The 19,675-nt window shown below is 35.3% G+C and overlaps 1 protein-coding gene across 1 annotated transcript in view; it reads left to right on the plus strand.

The window, feature by feature from the left end:
* pan (transcription factor pangolin) overlaps positions 1-19,675 on the plus strand; it is a 377,320-nt gene that overhangs the window by 110,111 nt on the left and 247,534 nt on the right. The gene's annotated exons all lie outside the window — the stretch shown is intronic.

A 19,675-nucleotide genomic window follows, 5' to 3' on the forward strand; every position in this document is an offset into this window, starting at 1 on the left:
ATGTAGAATAGAACTTCTCTTAGTTGTCTTGTCTTGTCTTGTCTCTTTGCAATTGTATAAGCCTAAGCAGTGATTTTTGGAACTAGAAACATATTTTCGCTCAATTTTGCAATTCGAAATTTAAAAGGAAGTATGGGTCAATGGATGTGACTTAAAAATTGAAATTGTTAGCGAAACAAACTAACAAAATTCCTTCACCCAAAGAATTTAAACACACCTAACCTACCATCGTAACAAAACCTCGTCATAACCAAACCCAGACGTTATTATTGTTGTTGATCCACCCACACACCACCAGGGTATACATTAGTTTGGCTTTTTCTATAGAAATTCTTCAAAAAACGGAGGAGCTTTAAAAAAAAAACTTAACGTTTTATAGTCTACTATTTTGGTAGAAGATATACTTGCCCTGGCAGAAGTAGAACGCCCAGCACTTCATTGCTTCCTGTTCATACACATTCTACTGCCAGTTCTAGGTTACCGCAAGTCTTCCTTTGTCTAATAACAGTAATATGCAAAAGTTGACGCTTTCCGATAGGCGATAACTACAGTGACACAAAGAACATACATACAGGATTGATGTAGCAAAGAATAAATGGACCAGCCCAAACGACTCTGCCCACAAACTTAATTCCATTCAGAAATAGATAATTATGGATAAGTATTATTGTAGTTGGAAAATTAACGCTACATACATTGAAGAAAGGTTATTGTTGTCAATCTGCATTCCTGTCTTAACAGCCTTATCGTCATGTTCTACTAATGCGTCTACAGTGCCATTACATGCATGGATTTACTGCTGGTAGTATGTACGTATTATCCTGGCCATAATAAGATTCACATGTACGTATTATTATCATGTGAATTGCAATATTGCATCCAAGTATCAAAAAAGTTCAGCGGCTTCTGAATTTCCACGCGATAGTTGGAACTTGTGTGATATTAACTGCGCCTGCGCAGTAGAAAGATAGTTGCGAACCTGCCGGAAGAAATACGAACTACACCGCGCAGAGCATTTTGACGTTTACCTAATTTCACGACCTGTCAAATAGCACCATACAATTACAACAACGCGTTTCGCTTTCCTTTGAAGAATGACATTAACGAGACCAGCACATTTAATTTACACACTATTGGTGTCAGTAAAACCACGCACGTGTACATGCGCTATATTGCTGTCTATACAAAAGTTTATTGTAAAAATACATAACATTGGAAATTAACTCTACATATAAAGCAATAATGGTATTGATACAGAACTTCGTCTGATGTCTTTGATTCTACCAGTGTGTACCGCTGTAATATTGAGATTTTGTATGTGACAGTGTGACCCGTATTATCGATGATATTATACGATATTTGAATTTCAAGTTCACGTCCAATATGAGTGCAATATTTTGAGAACCTTTAAATATTCCGGTCACGGTTTGTAAATGAACGAGGAGCCCGAGGCGAGTCTTCGATATTAACCAGAACATTTCGAGCACACGGCTCTCGCCCAGCGCGCTGGCCTGTTGATGATCGTACAAATATGCTGAAACCAATGTATGGTAATGTGACACGATCTGTATATCTCGAGCGCAATGCAATGCTAAGATTTAGAAATTGATGATAGATAATGTGGATTATTTTTGTAATTGACTGCAAACTTTGATAAGTCGTATTCAAAAATAAAACTCAATTTATTTGCTTTCTTTACTGGTGCATAAAAATATTTTTTGCGTTTTATTTATTTGAAGTAGGTATTAATTATTACATATAAAAAAAGTATTTACTAAATATTTAAATGAATTTGTATGGAGAGGTGGATGAATTGAATTGTTGATTAGGCCGACGAATCCCAAATGTTTTTTTTTTATTATTATATTATGCAATAAAAAGGAAATGCTATCCCAAAAACTAATGTATTATCCAATAATAATTACCGGTGCTTTGTCGTTTATTGGATTTTTATTGCTCTCTGAACTGTTTAATTTTTAACAATTAATTAGTTAATACAACATTGATTGTCGCTCGTGTCGACCGGTTGTCTATCTAGAAAATATCCCGGTTCGTTCTCTGGTCAGCCACCAATCAGCTTCTGTCTTCAATTTGTTCTGATTTCAAGGTATCCGAAGTAGCTTTTCGTTTTCACTTATTATAAAGAAGTGTAACACTAGTTTAATCAACCCATAATAATCAATTACTACTATCGAGCTTTTGGCTTATGATCTGATACGATGTACTGAATTCTGGTTGCCAATATTCGATAGAAAATAGTACCAAAGGAAGAAGATACCTAAATAATGATCCATAATCAGGGACTGCATTTTTTGTTTATTACCGTAAGCATATAGGTACGTGAGTGTTAATTAGTTACAAAACGCCTAATTTGGTTTTCTTTTATTTACCCGTCACGGTCTTCATAATTTGGTCGATTTAACCTTTTCAGTGTTATTCCAATGGCGAGCTTGAGGATAAATGGTGTAAGACAGGGAAGTATTTTTCGAAAGAAATAATGTTAAGTCATGACTCTGTTTCCATATTATTTCTTGTTCCCATATTGTCAGAGTTTTGAAAATGGTGGCGTCATTTATTTGTTTTTTTATCTTGTCATCGTTAATTCTTACAAGGAGCCACATTTTGATAGATAGTATTTAATTTTGTAAGATGTTATCTAATAATTTAACTTTTTATTTATCGATATTCTTACATACCAACAATTAACTGTGTAAATATATAACTTCGAACACACTGAAAAACTTAGTTTACATTATAAAAAATCCAGAAAAATGTTGATTCGAACTCACATCTTTCGCATGTTTTACCAATTAAAATACCGATTTGAATCATAAATAGATTTTGAATATATTTTTTCAACAGCGTATTAAGTTACAAATTGCGCCAATTTACTTGTATAACTACTATCTCTTCTTGTCGGGATATCGTGACAGTAAAGACACCCAGATGATTTGGCCGTGTGACAGTCTTCTCCACGGCTTTGCTCCATTCCTCCCAGGTATTTGTCAATGTGAAACCTGTAGCACTCTTGATTTGGCCTGTCCATCTGAAAGGCGCTCTTCCTCGCCCCCTCCGATTCGCCCCAACATCACGAGTTTTCCAGGTTGTCACCTTCACCAAAAACTGAAATGAGGCGAAGCCAAACCATGATGAGTCTGTCTTAAATCAGAAGTTCGCTGATTATGAACGTTTAGCCATCCACGAGATTCTCAGCATCCGCCTCAAGCACCACATTTCAAAAGTGTGTATCCTCTACCTTTCTATTACCTCTACACAGGGAAGACAAGAAACTAGACGCATCTCCATCGTTTTTGTAATATTTTTGATTTTCTAAATTGTATGCAGTTTCGACATATTTTTTGCCATTGCTAATTTCCTTTTTATATGAGTCTTGCTCGCATCCACATTTTTCATATATATTATAAGCTACCCACTTAACTACACTATATGTTGTAAAAGTAAATTCTACTCATTTCCGATTTACGTATATCGTATATTATTTATTATCTAGTTAACATTTTCATAAAATTTTTCACGATTTCATATTCAATCTTTCTCAGTCTTCAAGGTCGTCAAGATTATTTTGATTTAAGTAAATTACAATAATATGGTATCATTTGTATCCTAATCTTATCAGTACAAGAGATAATGGATCATATAATTAATATCTAGTGAATTGATTTGTGTTTAACGAATTACATATTATTACAATTTACACGATAAAACAATTTGGCAGTATGAATGTGTATGGTGTATGTACTATGTAGTGTAGGTAGAATATAGATTTTAAACAATACCGATAGTATCCTAGCATGTTATTACCGTATTGTACCGTATATTATAATAATGACAAAATATAATATTTCCCTTATTTTAAAGGCAGACAAAATAAAATATTTGTTTACTAAACGCTTTCATGTTGGTATGATATTTTATTTGTGGCCATAATTATATTACTATTATTTATATTAGGCTTTTTACATCCCTGCCCATTTCAGAATAAGAAAACGAATTTACGGTTCGTGCCAGGTGTGTTAAATCTTAGACGTGTGCCTCCTTTTTTAAAACAAAACTTTGAACCATAATATAAAATAGTTTTGCAGTATTAATTAAATATTATGATGGTTGTGTAGTACAGAAAGTTCATGCTAATTTATAGTTATATTCTATGACTGTTTATTGATAGGTATATATTATAAATACGTGGATTAGTTGAATATAATATTATTTAAAAGTATTTTGTATATATTACGATTTTTATGTAATTATTCTTGTTCACTATCGCATGAAATCATGAAATTCACAATATGTACACAAAACATAAATTATCGCTAGTGAGTTAAATATCCACTATATTATATATATTCATAATTAATATAACAAAAACTTCATGCAAGCATGTAAGTGAAATATTTACATACATATTAAAAATACTCCTAAACGTTGTAGCTCTCAAATTAATGTCACTCATAGCAGGTTAGTTCTAAACTTACGATAACATGGTGTTAGCAATACCAAGACCAACTCTAGAATAATGTAGTTTATATCAATCCAGGCGTAAATGCTCTAAATAGGTGGAAAATTATGTAATTATGTATTTTACATAATATCTTCTTAATTATTGCAGTTTTTACATTTTTATTTTGTTAATGCATTGCTAATATAAAATATTTTCAGTAAAAAAATAATTGGTACTTAAATCTTTTTATTGTGGTTTGTAATTGGCTCGTAATTTTGAAGAAGTTGCAACATTATGCGATCTATATTTGACCCAATATCCGAATGATGATTTAGTATGTTTTATCTAACGATGATTCTTTACCATTCCTAAAAATACTAAAAAAGGTAGAAAGGTACCTACTTAAATGATATAGGTATATTATATACTATCATTTTTTACGACACGTGATTTTTCAGGCTTAAACCCTAATCAAATTCAAATTATATTTAATGAAAATATCTAATCAACTAACCAAATATAGATTATTTATATTAATTCGGCGGTTGATTGCACTCACCTGTGCAGTTCGGGCTGCGTCGTGTTGCAGCGTTGCAGCAGGTAGGGCGACCACGTTATTAGGGCCTCGTTATAAGGTGAATATGCTTTGCGTTGCCTTTTCTTCTGTACTCTTCTCGCGAGACCTTGTTCTCGTCAACATCTTCACGCCTTATAAGAGATCCGCCTTTAATTACATGTCTGCGAGTCTGAATGCTTACTGCTGTTGCATTCTAATTATCCTATTCAAAGTATTAATTCATGTTTTTTGTGTGGGCAATTTTGCACGGTGGCTATGTGTGATTATCGAAAATACTAGTACCTACTATGGAAATTGGGAACAATAATTATTTCATTGAACTTGTTTAGATAGGTAGGTACTAAAATATGCTTATTATTATTAGCCTATTTACGCCGGGATACTTCCAAATGAAAAATCCTACACGCTGTCTCATCAGCGTCTCGGACACTCTCAATACTTTATGAAGGCCTGTCCTTGCTTATCCATTATTCTCTGTCCTTATTCTATTCCCTTCTTACGTCTTGATTTATATATAATATGACCTTCCGCCACTTTTATGTTTCCCTCACTCGTATATTTAATTTGAAATCCCTGCGCGTTATGCGTAATATGCATTCATCCATATCTTGCTGTGTTACTATTTTAACACACGATATTTATTATATGGGTCAGAAAAAGAGGAGAAATGTGCTACATCCTGTGCATCGTGTTAATGAGGTACATTGCATATTTGTCTTGATTTATCCAATTGACTGTCACTCTGTCTGTAATGCATATGTTGTCTCTCTGAGTCACGCACGCGTTTTTGTTGCGCGATCGCATACATAGAACGCCGACGTCGCATCCCTCATGCGCGCTGCATAGTCACGTACCTATATTCATTTTGCACACACGCATTGGTATTCAAATCGACGCATTCTTTAGCCATGGATATTGTTGGCCTATAGCGCTTTGCTTATGATATAAAAAAATAGTGTTATTATTAGTGGTAAGTAGAAGATTCCCTGGGATGTCTGATCGATTGGAAAGTCATTGTGGAAAGTAGCGACTTATAAAGAATTTGTCAATTAGTAAGGACCATTTTCAGAAGGCCGGCGTGCTCGCAATCATGATCGTCATTTTACTTCTTTATCAGTGTATTTTTAATTTTCATTTTTTTCTACTGCTGTTTCATGATGCGGTAGTGTTTTTAAATTTCTAGCTTTGGGATTGGTATTTTGGGCTTGGGTAACCACAGGCACAAGGCTTATAATAATAATACTATGTCGTATATCGTTACGTAAATATTCTTAACCGCTTACCTGCCAATGATAATCGTCAAAATTGACCGATTATTGGTATGAACACACATGAATGAAAAATGTTCATGTTGTAATTTTCATAAAACTATATGATCCTTTTAGCCACTGCTCCGCGGAGGTGGGATACCTTGTTAAAAGTCAAAACCGCTAGCTGTCCCATCGCTTGGACCTACTGCCCAAATCACGTCTGGCTGAGGTGCTTTTTAGCTTTTTTTTTGTACCCACTCTTATAAAACGTACAAAAAGACAGCCGGGGAAAAACGAGTTTGTTTTAGTAAACTGAGTAATATTTTACCCGCGCTTTTGTGTCACACTCAGCCAGCATGCTTTTCCGCACATGTTTCGCCATACGAATATTATGTAGGTACTGACTGCTTTATTATGTTTATTTATTATGATGTACTGTACTATCTTTCCTAGTCATATGAATACACGATGATCATATTAATTACATGGTCCGGCAGAGGACTTGGAGTTCGACGGTATCAATAATTAATTATTAATTATGAACGGATTGTTATAATTAATTATTGTTTAATTATTAATTATTCTCCAACTCTTCTGGCGGACCATCTACTTCAATGATACTCAACCTTTTTTTTCTTCGGGCCAAATACATATATTTGTAAAGTAACGCGGGCCGCATCACTACTGATGTGACGAAAAAAATCATGAAACCCCCCCTTTTTTACAAAACATTTTTGAGATTTTAAAAATTATGCATGTTTTTTAAATTAATCGTGTGCAATAGCAACACTCTTATACCAGATCTGATGTGGACCATAATGACAATCCTCTTCGGGTGTCACTATCTGTGCATCAAAGTCGAAACGAATCTCAAAATTCCTGATAATAAATGTGTTTCGGGCCGCACATAAAAGCTTAAAGGGCCGCATGTGGCCCGCGGGCCGCAGGTTGAGTATCGTTGATCTACTTGTATAACATATTATAATAGTAGATAGGTATTACTTTAATCGTCCTTGTTCTAAAATCAAGAAAAAAAACTACATAACGTAATTCCTACATTCGTAACATAATATCATAATTTAGGTATACCTATGTACCTATGTTTATAGCACTCACGTTACTTCTGCTCTTGATCAGTAGACGTGATGTTAATGTAAATATGAATCAAGTACATACTTATTATATAGCTATTTCATTTAAATACCCCATAAAGTGATTAAAATCAAATTTTGCTACAGTTAATTGACACATTGTACACTAAGTAACGTGCGTCGAAAGGATTAATGACTATTGAAAATTTGGCTTTTAAAAATGACACATTTTAACTCGGGTTCAGTATTACGTCTATCACGTTCTATCTATAATCTATGGTATGTGAACCTGTTATTTTTATAAAGAGAATGATGATGATGAGTAAAGGCCGGATCTTTCAAGTTTTTAACCGTCAACCCATAAAAAAACACATTAAAATGGTGGACGAATCCAATATCCTAAGGAGACTTTTGCCCAAATGATTCTTAGTATGGATTTCTACAATTTGTCAGTTGTTTTTCCTGGCAGCTCAGGTGCGATGGTAATTATTGTAATTAAGATAATCGTCTTGCCAATATTATAACGCGACTTGCGGCTACGACAAACGAATTCAAATTCGCAAAATGCAATTAAAAAGATCGCATTACAAAATTGATGGTTTGTTTTATTGCAGGTAAGTAATGGTAAACCATTTTTATAAAATGCGTGTAGAATATGTTTTTTCATAATTAAATATCGAATAGCTTTTGCGTACCTACCACTAATATAAATACAAATATTGGAAGATTTTGTCCGCTGACCCGTTTTATGTTCTAAATGTATCATATTGATACCTATTAGTACTACAAGCAACAATACCGTACCTACATATCGATAAAAAAGTCACATACCTACTTGTTTATTTCTTTAGATATTTAAGTATTTTGAGGATGCTCTGCCCAAACTGGTCTATTTGATTATAAACTATTGACATTGAAGAATTTCATCAAATCGATCGTAAGAAATTTCATCTTCAAATTCCAGTGGCGTACATCTGAAGATGCGAGACATCCCTGAAAATATTCGTTTGAACCTACTTTTATAATATTATGTATTGCGTAAGCCGTAATTGCATTCTTCTAAAGGTTTTGCAATATAATATTGCTTCAGATTTTCACTTAGTCATTGTATTACGTTAATATTTATTGTTGTTTAATTTAATAAAACGCATTTTTTTGTAGTACTTATTCCACTTTTAATCAATAAATTAGGACCAGTTTCGTTCGCATCAGAGGGACATTTTCAACTGAACAAGGGAAGATTCAATTGAAAATGTCCCTCTGAGGCGGACGAAACCGGTCCTAATTTATAGATTAAAAGTGGAATAAGTACTACAAAAAAAATGGAGCCATTGTCGAAAACTACCCAATCAAGACTCGTAACTGGACAAAATCTGACATTCGAATGAAATTTTCAAAATGGCGTCCTATGGTAGTTCGTAGTTCCATTTTTGGCCATTCTACAGGTAAGTTTGTAGGTGTGTAACGTTAAAAAAAAGTCCCGCCGTCCCATGTAATACTTCAGATTTTCACTTAGTGATTGTATTACGTTAATATTTATTGTTGTTTAATTAAAAAAACGCATTTTTTTGTAGTACTTATTCCACTTTTAATCAATAAATTAGGACCGGTTTCGTTCGCATCAGAGGGACATTTTCAACCGAACAAGGGAAGATTCAGTTGAAAATGTCCCTCTGAGGCGGATGAAACCGGTCCTAATTTATTGATTAAAAGTGGAATAAGTACTACAAAAAAAATGGAGCCATTGTCGAAAACTACCCAATCAAGACTAGTAACTGGACAAAATCTGACATTCGAATGAAATTTTCAAAATGGCGTCCTATGGTAATTCGTAGTTCCATTTTTGGCCATTCTACAGGTAAGTTTGTAGGTGTGTAACATTAAAAAAAGTCCCGCCGTCCCATTTAATACATTGTACGCTAAAGGCGCGCCGATTAGGTGGCCATTCGACATAATTAGCATTATATTTAAATGTTGTTATTAAAAAGAAATTATCTGATATATGATTATATTATGTATTTGATTTAAATACTTACATATTATAAAGTGTAAAGAACTATTCATCACATAAAACGACTGGTACCTAGATACATATTTCATTAAAACACTTTATAATATGTACTTTCGTACTTTTTCCACATTTATTCCATAATGTTGATATTCAACCGATTTTATCCTAATGGACATTTTCAATTGAATAACAGTACAAAATATAGGTAGGTACATATTATTGCATAAAAAGTCAATTAAGTATAGAGGACGTGGGAGTCGATTGTTTACTTGAACTAACTTGTTGGTGATATTTGTCCTTATTTATTAAATGACTGGTTTATATACATTAAGAAATAGCGTAACTTCAAAACTGTGAAAAATTTGCTGTGTTTAAAATTCACCTGCCGTAGGTGTATGTATCAAAAAAGGTTCCCGACCAATGACAAAAACTTGAAGACGATTTTATTGCTTTTGTCGCATGATACGTACAAGAAACCCACAACTTAAAAATGAATTATTTTCCATACGATAGTATGTATCATCATCAGCTGTAGTATATACCAATATTGCATATAAATTTATGTTTACATTTTAGATATAATAGTGCAACCATCTATAATACCGTGGATTTACAAGAATAATATTACAAAGCGGCAGGTTTACATAGGTCGTAAGTGCATTTGCTAGTCACGCAGCCTTCGCTATCGAGGCTTGATAATTATATATTATATACTTACACAATATTATATATGTGACATATTATAATATTTAGGAATATTATATTTCATCCATTGTTGTTATTTTTAAGTTAATAAGTCAAAAGAATAATATCAACTAAGATTTAATAACAATAAACAAAAATGCAAAATGTACAAAGTGTTTAAAAGTACCTTATACACCTTCTAGAGGAAAGTGGTATAATGGTCCCTATATCTAACGGGTACGAGTGGCAAAAATATTAATCAATAAATTCTAATTGATTTATGTTTTGTACTAGGTATTCTATTAGTCATTATTTACGACCCGGCTTATGCCTTCTGGCTTATGGCCTTCTGTCTTCTTCGTGCACTATGCGCACTCACCGATCGTAAATGCACATTGACATAATAAAAGATTGTTAAAACCTTCTTACCTATTAGTAAAGGATCAAGTAAAAAACAAATTTTGATTATCTGAAGTGTTTGTGAAAAACTCGTAATGAATATATTACATACTATTAATACATTCAATAGGTAAGCCCGTTAAATCGTCATTTCCCGTAAACAATGGAACCAGCTAATGTGAAATATCACAAAATATACCTACTCACTAAATAAAAACAAATAAACAATTTTAAGCTATAATCCATAATCGTTAAAACTGAAGTGATCTCGGATTTTAAGAAAATACGTAGATCAGTTAACAAACGCGCAGGTTAAGTTTTTTTTGTTTTTTCTACCATATTACTATAACATCAAATTATAGTTTCATGTGTGAACTCCCAGATTGGATAAATCAATGAACTATTAGAACCAAGGTCAACTTGTTAAGGCAAATGGTAGGCACTGCAACTGTGTTATACCTATTTATATCTAATATTTTCTTGATAAAATAATTTATTATCAATGGTATTAGGTACTATATATACACAATGTATCAATGTCGACTAATTATGATTGTATCATTTTGATAACTTCCGAAATAAATAATTATATCGGGTTTATATATTTCATTGAAATAATACTATGATATATAATTTATAGTATTAGGGAGTAGCAATTAACAGAAAACGCATGTACTTACATATTTTGCATGATGAATATAAAGTTTTTGAAAATAGCCTATAAAATGTCAAAAAAAACATTACAACATCAGTACCTATATATTAAAATTGAATATCTCAATATGTCCAACCACTTGCTTGAAACACAAAAGTACGATTTGAAGTATCTTTCGTACGAAACTTTTTCTAAAGGGTTTCATTAACCACATAGGTCCGATATTCCCCATTTTACCCATCCATAAATCCATATAATATAATAATATGTTTTCATATTATATATTTTCGTAGTATCAACATAATATACGAAATCATTCAGATTTGGTACGATTTTAATAATACACTAGCTGTCAGGTCCTTCTCATTATGGGAGCAAGTGTGATTTGTTATTTGATAGTGAAAATAAAAGTAGTTTAGTAGAAATTTTAAACTTTGATTACAATAATAGGTATGTATATAAAAAGTGGAATATTATTAAATATTATAGATATTACTATTAACAACTAATTTTTCCACTCTATACGTAAGCGCTTCATTAATTTCTCTAAATAGTATAGTATATCTACTTACTAATAGCAGCGTTTCTATATAATTAAGTATCGATAAAGTCTCTTGCACATATTATCAATATCATTTATTTCATATTTCATTGTACCTACTACATCGTACAACTTATTTTTCTGAAAAACATAGGTTCCATAAATTATTAACGCATTTTTTAATTAAAAAATGTTGTAATATTCGAGTCCGTCCCAAAAAAAAAAGGACTCCAGATATCCGGTGTCTAATGATGAGGTATCAAGAAAAAATTGCCAAATTAATGTGATAATAAGTAGGTAACATTGTTTTGAGATAATAATATTTGGAATCAAACATACTTTGGAAAACTTTTATCGTTCGTTTCTTTCTTTAAGTTGGGGTGGGGTTGTGATAGCTTTGTGAAACAATTTATACCTAATTATATTTGTACCAAAACATTGATCTGATACCAGAGGACAATGCGGACAATAATAATTATAAACGTTCATATAATATGTGTGTAAATTAAAATCATAGTGGGTATTTTCAGATGTAAGTGTAACATTTTTTGTGCCAGATATTCCTATTTTGATATACATTATTAATTTTACTGAATGAAATGATTACAGATTTTCAAAATTATTATTTCAAGGCAATTACGCACGGAAGGACTAGTTGTTAATTGAATTATGTACTAATTATGCTTTTTACTGCCAAGTATAGAAAGGTCCACACCACACTACTTATTCCCGTTGGAAGCAGTACAACGTATTCGCAAATATTTAAGTAATCGGTAGTAAATATTCCATACGTTTTATATCTCTTCAATAATCTCCAGAATAATTTGTAGAGAGTTTATTGTTCGTAAATAATGTCCTTGGATCAAGTTTATTAAAAATATCTAGTTTCGTTTATATGATTTCACCATTATTGTCTTTCTCTTTCCAATGGTTTATCGCTTGAACGATTTTTATTTCATAAATCGTAACAATCCTTTTTTGTTCTAAATTCTAATTATTTATATGTATATTACCTATACCAAACCAAAGTATTTTATGATATTATGTTGCGGTCGTCCCGAGAAAGAGATAACTGCGGTTTTGGGGTAACTGCTTCGCCTACCTTTATCTTCGTATATTCGAGGAGTCAGAATTCGAAAACCGACGTAGCGAATTCCTTTAAATATAAATAATATTGTGTAGACGACGTTTCTGTCTGGAATACGATATTGTGAAGAATTAATTGTCTTTATCCAATACATAAATTAAAAATGCCTGCATGTGCTAGTAAATTTAAAAAAAAAAGTGGTATGCTCAGGACCTAATCAGTTTTATGTTTGTATTGTTAGCTACCTATATCATACAACACATTATAATTAATACTGGTTGTCGATAAAAATCACCTGCTTGAAATCAAAAATATTTGATCTTTGATCGCTTCCCTGTTCCATACATAACGGAGAGAAAAAGTTGTACATATAATTTTAAATGTAATATGTACTGGTTTTGTTATAACTTATAACTTATCGTATAAAAATATCTGTATTATTGCATAGTATTATTCTCTGTCAGTTGACACTTTTAAGAGGACGGAACCAGTCCTGATCGTTATTAAACTATGTGGAATTAGTACCTACATACTGCATAATTAGTATTAGTTTGTGTTTATTTGTTGTACGTTGGGCGAATCAGGTTGATTTTTTTGACAATATCGATATTGCATCAACTTGTCGGTTTAAATTGTTCACCCCGAACAAGAATTTAATGTGACTAAATAATAATTATGTGTTTATCTTAAAGGATGTCGGTTTTGAAACTGAATCGCTCAAAATTGTAATGTCCATTTGGTTGGGAACAAATTACCCGCCACGCCTTGATTGCCGTGCGATAATGATACATCCTCCAAAACCATACAATTTTGTTTACTTAGAATAATCATGTATGAATAAGTTTTTTTTAACTTTACGTCATCAGCCAGCCACACGATGTAAAAAAAACACGAATTAGCTAGAGATTTATGAATGCTTGGCGATTGCAAATCAATTTGATTGGAATTATGCAATTTTAACGAGCGGGTAAAATGATAATTTATTTTGATCACTGACCGTAATCTTTGCAAGCGAACTAGCTGTATTTAAATATTCTATCAACATATTTCTAATCTACAAGTAAGTAATAAAATTTCATTATTTTGTTGTAATGACCTTTTGACACACTCACAGATAATATTATTGACATGATAGTTATAGATTTCCTGGATGTGTAGTTTGCACAGATATGGTTTAATTATGTAATTTAAGTACAGTGTAAAATATCTCCATAGTAAATATCACATTTTTTATATATATACTTAACTATTTCCATTATAACACCATTGTTAAGATTACCAATACACTTTTTAATGGTGTCACAACACCAGTGGCGAAGGGTGGAAATAGGCTATACATAATGTTTGAGACTTTCACGGTTATGATGGAAATAGGCTGTTGAGATTCGACATAAATAGTGCACGCCAAACTTATTATGTCACTATTTATGTCTAATCTGAAGAGCGTACCTCCACCGCTCACCACTGATAGGTACCTATTATATTTTCACGTTAGGTAATAAGCGTAGAATATAAGTATCCAAAGGAGGGAGTTGGACTTTATAAAACTAGTAGTAGTTATTGACCATTCGAGGAAACTATAAATGATAGAAATTACTATAATTTTATCTATTTTGATTCCGCGAAAAAATAATGTGAAATAGTAAGTTATACTATAAAATGTTATGCAAAATATCGCAAAAATACTGTAATTTTGAAGAATTCCAAAATGAACAATGTTTAGTGTACCTGCCATAGTTTTTTTTATCAGAAATGTGTGCTATATTTTTAAACCTTCGGTATTCTTCGTATTATTACAGTAAAATATGGCAACACTGCCTGACATCACATTTTTTACTCTCCCTTCCCTATACGTTGAAGTTTATCAATTTCAGTATAATTTTCTTACGGAATTATAAATGAATTTTATATTTCGTTAGTTTTATTAGCCATCAATAATAAACTTATGATCATTGATCACATTATATATCAGGCTCCAGTCTAGAGTATCCAGGCTCTCTCTCTCACGTTACATAATATGGAAACCCCTTATTTTTCGACGAATGTGCTCCGCAATCACAAGGACGATTTGTCTTGTGAATGAAATCTGTGACGTCTTTTTACTGGGTTCTGTACATCCAGTCCACTGTCTTTCGAGACTGTGATTTAGATATAATTTGTAGAATTTCGTTAAACCGAAAAGAATTCATTTATTCCGGAAACTATCTATAATAAAATTCTATAATGGAATCTTAGAATGGACATAGGAAAAAAGTGTACCTATACGATATTCGACCATCGATAAGTAGGTACTATGTACCTATGAATTATTTTTTTTATCAATTACTTGCATATCTACCCAACTTTACTTACCATACGGAGATACGGAGAGCCGAGTATTTATTTATTGATTGATATCTATTTCGTCTATTTCTTTTGGACTGAAGCAATATTTGATATCTAACCTCTAACTGTGGAGATATTGAATTACGGTCCTATCCAGGTGCATTAGTGTGGTTTTCTATCAAGATTTGCCTGTCAACACGTGTGTCAGGCCAGTTTTTCTAGCAATTCTTAAATCTGTGGCTCCCAAAACCGGATGAAAAATGACACTTCTGAGCCCTGTATTTTATTAACTACGTATTATAATGTATAGGACATAGGTACTCTAAAATTTCAATAATACGTATTACATTTTTCGGTATTATACTTAGTTCACTTTGAGCTGTGGTACCTGAAAGAGATGGTCATATAGCATTGGGATCAAATAATTACACATTCGTGGAGCATTGCAGACAACAAGAACATTAATTTGATATTTATTGATCAAATATCTGATAATAACGCTGTTATTATTATCACTAATTTATATAAATATATATATTATATCTATGATATTTCTAATTTACTTACCTTATCTACCCATTTACTTTCTTCGGTCTTTCCATTATATTCCGTTTGTTTTTATTACATATTTTTCGATGCTATACGGCCAATAACTGCATATGAAAAAAAATAATCTGCCACGCTAAAAAATAGCTGAAGGCCCGTTTCAGACGGAACACCGGTGTAGCGCTCGTATATAATGTAGGAGGCCTTTATATTCGAATAAAGGGGCCTTTGTATTATGTTTATGAACGCCCCAGAGCTAACGAGTCAACGCATAATTTCGCGATATAAATTAGAACATAACACTGGCATAAAAACAAGTGTATCGGCGGCTTGAGAGTGTAGCGGCCAACGGAAAAGTGTACCGGACACGCGTTGACTCTGGGGCGTTCATAAATATAATACAAAGGCCTCCTGTATTAATACTTTCCAAAAAGCTTGACAGGACATCCAGAACCCGATTTCCGGACCTACACTCGGCCGCCTCACGACTGACTGCAGACATCACCGGATCAGCCGAAGCTTCACTCGGACGCTGCAAGCCCAAACCACCAAGCCAGTCGCCGTGGTGGACGCAGCATGTTTCTCGCCTGCGTGATCTTTTCAGAAAAGCGCGTAAGGCCCATCAACGTGCACGCCTGCGCAAGCAACCACCTGCCTCCATCGATCCCCTTGCAACCATGGCCAAATCCACTCGAACGGAATACAAGAAAGCGATCACTCAAGCCAAGAAAGACTACTGGCGTAATTTCGTCACCATTGAGGGAGGTTCGGACCCCTGGGGTCCTCCATATCGCGCACTGAGGCTGGGACTCAGACCGACGAGCCTCTTGTGCGGCATCGAGAAACCGGGTGGCGGATTCACCAGTACCGAGTCTGAAACGGCTGCGGTCCTACTCGAGGCCCTCATCCCCCTGGATGATGAATCCAGGGACGATGACGCCATGAGGATGGCCCGCTTTGAGGCTTCTCTTCCCATCGACACGGATCACTCATCGTTGCCTTCCGAACAGGAGATCAACCACATCGTGCGTTCGTTGATTGCTGGCAAGGCCCCGGGCCCGGACTGCATTGACAATTTACTTGTCAAACACACATGGGCCATCGCCGCGCCAGAGATTACAGCCCTCTTCAGTGACTGCATCAGAAGCGGCACGTTCCCCGACTGCTGGAAGATGGGCTTACTTAAGGTAATCCCCAAAGCTGGCAGCCGAAAACCGTCTAGCCCTAAAGCCTACCGCCCTCTAACACTTCTGCCCGCTCTGGGCAAAGTGCTGGAGAAGCTACTGTGCCACAGGATTGAAGCCCACCTGGAGACACACTCGCCGCTTTCCGATAAGCAATTTGGATTCAGAAGAGGGAAATCAACAGTCGACGCCATTAGGAACGTGATTGCCATTGCTGAAAATTTTCGCCGTAAATACGTCCTAGGAGTTTTCCTGGACATTGCAGGTGCGTTTGATAGTGCGTCCTGGCCTCTTATACTTCGAAAGCTCCGGCTGAAGAGACTACCAGGAAATTTGTTCGCGTCAATTCAAAGTTATTTCACGAATAGATCGATCGAGTTTCGTGTTGGATCAACAACAATAGAGAGGAAAACCAGCGTGGGATGTCCCCAGGGCTCAGTCCTCGGGCCCCTTCTCTGGAACGTACTCTTCGACGATCTCCTTAGAATTCCGCTTCCAACCGACTGTACTGTCATTGCCTACGCAGACGATGCGCTGCTGCGAAGCACAGCAGGGCGAAGATTGAGAGCACCGTTGGCGAAGCTTTAGCATCAATTGAGGCTTGGGGTAGATTAACTAGACTATCATTCGCACCTTCCAAGACAGAAGCCATTGTCCTTAAAGGACCGAGACGACTTAGCTGTTCGAGACTACCCACAGTCCGATTCGGTGACACGAGAGTGAAAGTGTCGAAGATCGTCACCTATCTAGGCGTCAAAATGGACACAATGTTAAATTTCCTACACCATGCCGAAACCCAAGTCCACAAGGCTGGGGTGGCCTTCCAGAGGATAGGCCGCATGGCTGGTGAAGGATGGGGCTTAAAAGTAAGGGCGCTCAAGATCGCCTACGGCGCCATTTTTATGGGAATAGCGGCTTATGGCGCCAGTGCCTGGTGCCCGCGCATTCCCAAGAGTGTCAAACTTAGAATCTCTCTTTTAAGAGGACAGCGCAGCGCGCTCCTGTCCATTACCAAGGCCTACCGTACGACATCAACCGACGCGCTCCCGGTCCTGGCCGGTATTCTCCCACTTGACCTGCACATTCAGGTCAGCGGCGCTTCAGTGTTGCTCCTCAAAGGTGAGGAGGCCGACGTTGGTGATTTTCATCTCGTCCCCCCCCTCGACGAGCCGGCGAGGGATTAGCACTACTGAAGCGCAAAATTAGACTCATGTCGCTAGATGCGGCCATTAAGACCTGGCAGCGAAAGTGGGACGAATCCACCAAGGGCCGGCACACATACAGCTTTTTTCCAGACATTCAGTGGCGAATGGAGATAACCAAGTATTTGACTCCAGACCATTACACCAGTCAATTTGTGACTGGTCATGGTGGTTTCGCTGGCAGGTTCTTTGAGCTTGGACTTGTAAGCCATCCGACATGTCCATGCGGATGGGAGGTACAGGATGCCAATCACATCCTATGGGAGTGTCTGAGTATGTGCTCCGAACGGGGGGAAATGCTCAGGTCGGTCCAACCAGCTGTTGGACCCATCGGCCCGTCCGACCTGGTTGCTACTAAGGCCAACTATCTTGCATTCAAAAAATTTGCGGCGTCTTACTACGGGCGTGAAGATCTCTTCACATAAATTTTGCTGCCTGTATGATTAGCTTCGTTCTTTGTTATATTAAAATAGTAGCTTCTTTTTCTTTAAAGTAAATTCCATGTGCTTTTTCTCTCCCTGGCACTTTGCATTAGAGTAAACTCAGTAAACTCAGTCAGAGCTCACTTTGAGCGTAGCAACCTAAGTCTTGGGCATCTTCTCCCAGGACACTCCCAGGCCAATTTTTAGATGCTTCACATCACCAATTGATGGGTCCCGTGATACTCTCGATTAAGACCGAGGGTGGTACGGGGCGGGTTTTGGTGGAGGGAATTTAACTTGTTGTATTAATACGGGCGCGACAACGGTGTCCCGTCTGAAACGGGCCGAAGTCTGTTATGGCAAATAATATCTAAAATTAAATAAATATAATTATTTGAACTTGTCGGGAAGGTAGGTACCCAATACTTAGCAAATTAATAGTCCAATGCATAAGGCGCTACTGCAATAATTATTAATTCAGCATCGTGCCACCTGTGTCACTGTGGAGATTCTACTGACACTCAGACACGTTAAAGGGAGAATTCTGATTGAAGAAATGGTTATAAAATTAAAATCGGTCAGGAGTTTGGCGAGGAGCCTGAATAAATCAGTAAGAAAAAATGTATGGGAAAAAAGCTGACTGGATGAAAATCAGAATGTGCTTAAAGAAATCTTTACGTTAACTGTGCACAGAAAAAGGGTATTGCTGCTCATAATTAATATTTTCCCCAATAGTCATACTCCTTGACACGCCATTCGTAATTACATTTTTTAATGTTAGCACGTAACGATATATAAAGATCGACGTAGCTGGTATAAAACTATACTTTAGTAATCCAGTAAATTATTGTCCATATTATTGTTTTTTTTTGTTGTTGTATGTAGGTACTAAATATATTTCTTCTGATGATTCTTGTATAATGCTGACAGTAGTAATTAAAATGAAGTATGTTGTGTGAATTACATATTTAAGTTTAAATAGGTACCTTTCATATACCTACCTACATATAGTTATCTCTTATTGATTCACCTGTACCTGGCAGAACTCCACTGCATCGGCAAGAACTTCTAGGCGATGGTGCCCACAGAACGCGTCGAGCGGGCGAAGTCGGCGTATTCATAACCATAATCACACGTCTCTCGCCGCGCATTACCCTTCACCTATGTAATAAGCGGCCCAAGCAGCACAAAACAATTATTTTTACAGCGTCTCTCATAACAAAGCAATAAAAATATTAAATT

This window comes from Rhyacophila brunnea, unplaced genomic scaffold, assembly GCF_057557595.1.
Source record: "Rhyacophila brunnea isolate RB1 unplaced genomic scaffold, BYU_Rbru_1.0 scaffold_4, whole genome shotgun sequence".
In the NCBI taxonomy this organism is placed as follows: domain Eukaryota; kingdom Metazoa; phylum Arthropoda; class Insecta; order Trichoptera; family Rhyacophilidae; genus Rhyacophila; species Rhyacophila brunnea.